The 6,699-nt window shown below is 37.6% G+C and overlaps 1 pseudogene; it reads left to right on the top strand.

The window, feature by feature from the left end:
• Positions 1-1,437: 1,437 nt before the first annotated feature.
• On the top strand, positions 1,438-2,253 carry LOC147824513 (small ribosomal subunit protein uS5 pseudogene; annotated as a pseudogene).
• The last annotated feature ends 4,446 nt before the right edge of the window (positions 2,254-6,699 follow it).

Here is a 6,699-nt window from a genome sequence, read left to right as displayed (position 1 = left end):
TGAGTGCCATTTAACAGAAAGGCAGTCTCAAAGAAACAGTACGGTGTGTCCTCTTCCACCTTATTATTCACTGGATCTGGCACCATTCAACTTTTAGCTCTTCCTCAAAGTCAAAATGACCAAGATGGTAAATCTTTCAAATAGATTCAGGACATAAGCTACAACAAAGTGACTAAAGACACTCACAAAATCAGACTTCTAGAACTGCTTCAGAAAGTGGCAAGAATGATGGGATAAGTGTGTTCAAAGTGAGGAACAGTATTTTGAGGTGGATTCGTGGCAATGTGTCTTTTATTGCAATAAATTTTAAAAAATTTAAACACGCACCATATTTTTCAATCATGTCAAATATGTAATGACAGCTATAATTGTATTGTATCCCCTGGTCTTAAGGCAACACTAATAACTTGAACACAAAGAGAGATGCATGAATTTGTGTTTTTCTACACTGAGTAGGCTGAGTTAGTGGCAGTGACTCTGAAAGGGATAGGAAGGAGGAGGAGAGGAAGTTGGGGTCTGTAAGGGGAGCTCGAACAGTCCAGGAAATCCCTCCCACAGTTCTAAGGAGATCTCTCACTTTACCTGAATTGCCATGTGTTGCTACTTTCACCTACAGAGTTTGTTTGCCTTTGGCCTGGTATTCTGCAAAATTCATGCTAATAGGCCTGTTCCCAAACCCAGGAACTCTGCAAACACACGGGAAACAGGATTAAAAATACATCTTCCCTCATGAGAGAAAAATTGCTTGACAGTTTGGTTCTGACTGGAGGGTAAGAATACTTAAGATCTGCTCTCTTAGCAAATTTCAAGTATATAATACATTACTACTAACTACGATCACCGTGCTGCACATTAGATCTCCAGAATTTCTTTATAACTTCAACATCTCCCCATTTCCCCCACTCCTATTAATTTCTTTTCCTTCTTTCCCTTCCTTCCCCTCCCCTCTTTCTTTAGAGGAGCTGGGGTTTGAACTCAGGGCCAATGCATGCTAGGGAAATGTTCTCCCACTGAGTTTAATCACTCCGCCCATTAAAACTTTTTATTTTGAGACAGAGTCTCATTAAGTTGCGCAGCCTGGCATCAAACTTGTGATCATCCTGTTTCAGCCTCCTGTGTAATTGGGATCACAAACATGGGCCACCATGCCCAGCTCTGTCCTTCATTTCTTGATTTTTTTAAATCTCCTGACCCACTATACACTATTTCTGTCTTAATTCTTGGTAATGTTAATAAACACATGGGTGATCCTTCTAATATTTTGGTCACTTAGTTCCTTGAATCTCTCTCCTCAATTGTGTGAGCACCATTCTTTGACACCCACTTTTCTAGTCTGTTCCTCTATAATGTAACAAGCCTTGGATGCAACTACAACCTATAGTCTATTGACTCTTCCCTTTTTGTAGCTGTCTTGCCTCTTCCTGTGATGGCAACCAAATGGTAGATGACACCGGTGCAGTGGGAGGTCCCAGAGGCCCCGGGCCCAGGCATGGGCAGCCTTGGCAGCTTCCCTGGAGGCTTCGGCAGTGGCCTTCGAGGCTGAGGCCATGGGGTTAAGATGGAGGAAAAGGAGTGGATTTCTGCCACCAGGATGGGCCGGCTTGTCAACGACATGAAGATCAAGTCCTGGAGGAAATTTTTCTCTTCTCCTTAAGCATCAAGTCTGAGATTATTGACTTTTTTCCTGGGCACATCCCTCAAGGATAAAGTTCTGGAGATCGTGTCGGTGCAGAAGCAAACTGGTGCTGGCCAGCTGACCAGGTTCAAGGCATTTGTCGCCACTGGGGACAACAAGGGTCACGTTGGTGTAAGTGTAAAGCGTTCCAAGGAAGTATCCATCGCGGGGCCATCATTCTGGCCAAGGTCTCCATTGTCCCCGTGTGGAGAGGCTACTGGGGGAACAAGATTGGCAAGCCCCACGCTGTCCCTTGCAAGGTGACAGGCGCTGTGGCTCTGTGTCGGTGCGTCTGATCCCTGCCCCCAGAGGCACTGGCATCATCTCAGTCCCTGTGCCCAAGGAGCTGCTGATGGCTGGTATTATGACTGCTACACCTCTGGCAGGGGCTGCACTGCTACTCAGAGCAACTTCACCAAGGCCACCTTTGATGCCATCTCCAGACCTAGAGCTACCCGATTCCTGTCCTCTGGAAGGAGACTATGTTCATCAAGTCTCACACCAGAGTCTCCGTTCAGAGGACTCAAACTCCAGCAGTAGCCACAACTTATTGTTTTTACAGAAGAAAAATAAAATGAATGAAAACTGAAAAAAAAATCACTTTTTCTTTCCTTACTTGATCTAAATTCTGGAGTCAACCACTGTAATCACTAATTTTCATTCATCCTGAAATCTTTTGCCCTTCTCTTAGCTCATGATATTGTGTCGGCAAATCCTCAAATGAGAAGGGAAATAGAGGAGGAGAGGGAAAGGAAAGAAGGGGCAAGAAAAAAAGGAATGGAAGGAAAAAAATGGACACAAGGCTTTTGTCGATAAAGAGGAGAGGGGGTTAGAGAGAAGGGAGGGGAATGGGGAAAAAAAGAAGGACCAAGATATATCATGTACTAGGTACAAATTCCCTATGATGAATGTGATCATTATATATATGTAAAATGTACCAGTAAAATAAAAAGAAAAAAAACCCTACACTCCTGGTTAATTCAACTATTGCCTGCCACAAAACCACACATAGCTGTGGAAAAATACACAATTATGCTTACTGTTTTTGATTTAAATTCATAATCATTACCCTCATATGGACTTTTAATGATTTCTGAGAACTGTCCTGTATTCTTGTAGTCCATTCACTTCCCTACTCCCTTAAGTTTGAAAAACTGATAACTCCTCTTTTTTTTTTTTAAGCTCTGGGGATTGAACTCAGGTCCTTGTGCTTGCGCAGCAGGCGGCCAAACCACTGAGCTAAATCGCTGGCCCACCTTCTCTTCTTTCATTGAATCTTCAATGTCACCTCTTAAGTGATCTCATTCAAGGCAAGTATTATTTTTAGATGAACAGTCTGAATTCCTTTAAATGGCTAATCACATCCTTCCTTGTTTATTAAGTATACTTATTAAAGCAATCATTCCCTCTTTTCCTTTTTTGTTTGGTTCTTTGTTTTTGTTTTTGTTTTGTTTGAGACAGGGTCTCACTATACAGTTCAGGCTGGCCTTGAACTCACCACATAGCCTAGGCTGGCATCAAACTCACAGCAATCCTTCTGCCTCAGCATCCTGAGTCCTAGAATTATAGGTATATGCCACCATGTCCAGTTCCATTCCCTTTTTTGCATACTGCTACCATTGAATGTTCCCTCCAAAACACATGCTGAAATTTAATTGCCATTATAACATCTCTCTAAGGGATGGTTAGGCCATGAGGACTCTACCTGATTCATGGGCAGAACTAGTTGGTTATAAAATGGCATGTTTGGATCTCTTCTCTCTCACTTTCCTGCCTTCTGCCATGAGAGGATACAGCAAGGAGGCTCTTGCCGGAAGACAAACTTGGCATCAGACTTCCTGGCCTCCAGAACTGCAAATCTACAAATTCTGTTCTTCATATATTACCCGGTCTCAGGTATTCTGTTATAGCATACCAAATGGGCTAAAATATACACATTATTAATTTTTCCCTCTCTCCATGATCATTCCTTTTAACATTCATTCTGTTTTCTTCTCCCATCTTTAATATGGAAACATTTATTGGTAATCTATCATTTGCACATATTAGGGCTGAAGCCATGAAAAAGAAAAAGAATTATTGCATACTATCCCTATAGGCCAGAGGAGAGCTACTCTAAGAAATATTTAAGGTTAAAGATTATAGGTATAATGAATGACAGTACTTTAATAACATGTGTGAACTTCCATTATGCTAGCTTTCTACTGACCAAGTAACATTTATAGGTCATTTTGCTCATAGTAAAATAATTTATGAGGTTTTATGCACTGTTACTAAAATGATAATTATGATCTTAATTGTGAATCCTGGTGGATAATATCTGGCTACTTTCCTTACCCTGCTCCTAGAAGAAGTTTGAGTAATAGTAGTTACAGTTTGTCGATTTGTCAATAAATTTGTTGAATGCTAGACTTTGGGCTTAATGTTTTCATACATTTTGTTCACTTAAGTCTCACAGCAATCCTGTGAAGCAGTTAGTGTTCCCTCAATTGATAGAAGACTGAGAAAGAAAAATTTTTTATTTTTATTTTTTTTGCTTAAATTCTTTTATTGGTACATTTTAGGTATACAATACATTTACATTTATCATTGGGTGCTTGTACCTGTAAAATTTTTTATTTTTTAATTAATCAATTAATTAATTAATTGGTACCAGGGATCAAACTCGGGACCTTGTGATTATGAGGCAGGTGCCGTAAACACTGAGGTAAATCCCAGGCCAAATTTTTTTATTTTTAATAAAATCCCTCTCCATAGACCAAAGTTTATAAAACTTTTATTTTAATTATGATAATATATGAGTTCCAGTTTGAATGGTCAAGAACAAAAAACTATGCTTGCAGATGGTCTGAACTAAATAAATCATGTGCACTTGAAAATGAATGCCTTCTTATGAAGAGAATGTGCCAACCAGTGCAGTGGATTTATTGTGTGAGTGGTTTCTGTATCACAACACAGATCCAGAGCAAGGACAGACCAATTTAGCCAGCAAACAACTGGTGCCATTAGGGGATGTGAGGCTGGAAAAGCATGGGTGAAAAGGAGGAAGGATCAGTCACTTGCTGCTAAGGTATGGTATACTTCTATACTTAGATAGTTTAGCTTTTTTCACCCTCAATTTTATGTTTTTAAACCTGTATAAATGTTGAAAAATTATACAATAAACAACCACATTCTATTCACATAGATTCAAAATTTTTAGCATTTTGTCATATTTTCTTTATCTATCTATCTATCTGTTTTTTTTCTGGTCCATTTTAAAAGTTAATTGCTGGGGCTGGGAATGTATCCCAGTGGTAGAATGTATATGCTTATTGTGTGTGAAGCTCTGGGTTTGATTTCCAGCATTAAAAAAGTTAATTGCAGACATCCTTATAGTGCAGCATGTATCTTTTAAGAACAGGGGCATTTTATATAATCATCCAGTTATCATACTTAAATTTACTATGAATCCATCACTAGTATCCTGTATGCAATTTACTTTCAAATTTTCTCAGTTGTCCTAATAATATCCTATATAAACTATTTTCCCAGTCACAGATATTTGTAGCATTTAGTGGGAAAGTCTCTTTAGTCTTTAACCTAGAACATTTACCTGGGATTTTTTGTCTTTTATAACATTTATGTCATGGAAGAGTTCAGGCCAGTTATTTTGTGTAGACACACAATGCTGCATTTTTTTTCAGGCCAATTATTTTGTAGATTGTTCCTCAATTTGGGTTAACATGATGTTTGTCTTTCATGTTTAGATTTATGGTAAACATTTTTGGCAAGAGTACCAAATAGATGATGTTAAGATCAGTTTTAACAGATATTAGATTTTCTCCATGAATAATATAACATAGATAGTATTCATTTCAGTAGTTAAATGTGCATTTGAAATATTTATTTTCTTTGCTTATAATGGAATTTTACTCAAAATTGTGAAATATTATGCTGTACTAATTGTTCTGACTATGAAGTTCTTTACAGAATGCAGAATGCATATGTTCAAAGACAAATTTTAAAATTAAGAAAGCTGAAGCTTAAAATGTGTGAATGTAATTGGTTTTGACTATTTGTGTACTTGCTGTGTATAAGATTAATGCACTCTACATTATTTTTGTCTAGGAGATGATGAAGTTCTGGTAATAAGAGCCTTTCTAAATACATCTTAATAAATCTTGACTGAAAGATTACTATGAGAGTAAATCTAAAAAGGTGTTTGGTGAGAATTGACAAAACTGTTAGCTATGGAAACAGGAATCACAGAAAATATCCTGAAATAGACTCAATACTTATTTAGGTTATAGATTTACAAATTTTCAATGCATATCTTACAATAATAATGGCTGTTGTTTATTGAGTATGTGTCAGATCTTTTGTACGTATCTCTTGAAACTAGCACAACTTTAGGAAGAAGGTATAATTATTTAAATTTTATAGATTGGAAACAAAGAAACTTTTAACCAGTTCACTATATCCTTTTGGCTGATTTTATCTGTCTACAAAATTGCTTGTTTTATTGCCATGATTGATGTTATGGTGTATTCCAACCTCCAGGGCTGTGTGTACATGTGTGTGTGTGTGTGTGTGTGTGTGTGTGTGTGTGTGTGTGTGTCCTTTTCCCATAAAATAGGAAGAATAAACTTAAAATTTGCATCTTTGTAAAATTAGTTTTTGTAATTTCCCCTGGTAGAGTTTTTTAATGGTCTCATTAGAACTCTGAGGATAGTCTTATTTTTCTTGTTTGATATTTTATTATTTAAATAAAAAGCATTAATTTGGTGTAATAAAATGTTATACCAATAGCCAAAAGGCTAAAAAGGAAACCTGCTGTTTATATTTTCTCCTGTAGGAAGTGCTATGTTTGAATTGGCTAAATTGTTACTTTGACAAATTATCATTTTTTTTTCCTTCAGTACTGGGGATCGAACTCAGGACCTTGTGCTTGGCAGACAGGTGCGGTGCCATGGAGTTAAATCCCTGGCCCAAGTTATCATTTTTTTCCTAAGTTATCATTTTTTAATGTTACACTTTTCCAG

This window comes from Heterocephalus glaber, unplaced genomic scaffold, assembly GCF_053883595.1.
Source record: "Heterocephalus glaber isolate CG9 unplaced genomic scaffold, H.glaber_assembly_v1.0 deba00001538, whole genome shotgun sequence".
Lineage (NCBI taxonomy): Eukaryota > Metazoa > Chordata > Mammalia > Rodentia > Bathyergidae > Heterocephalus > Heterocephalus glaber.
The sequence above is the reverse complement of the archived record's forward strand: the minus strand, read 5'-3'. Positions and strand labels throughout refer to the sequence as shown.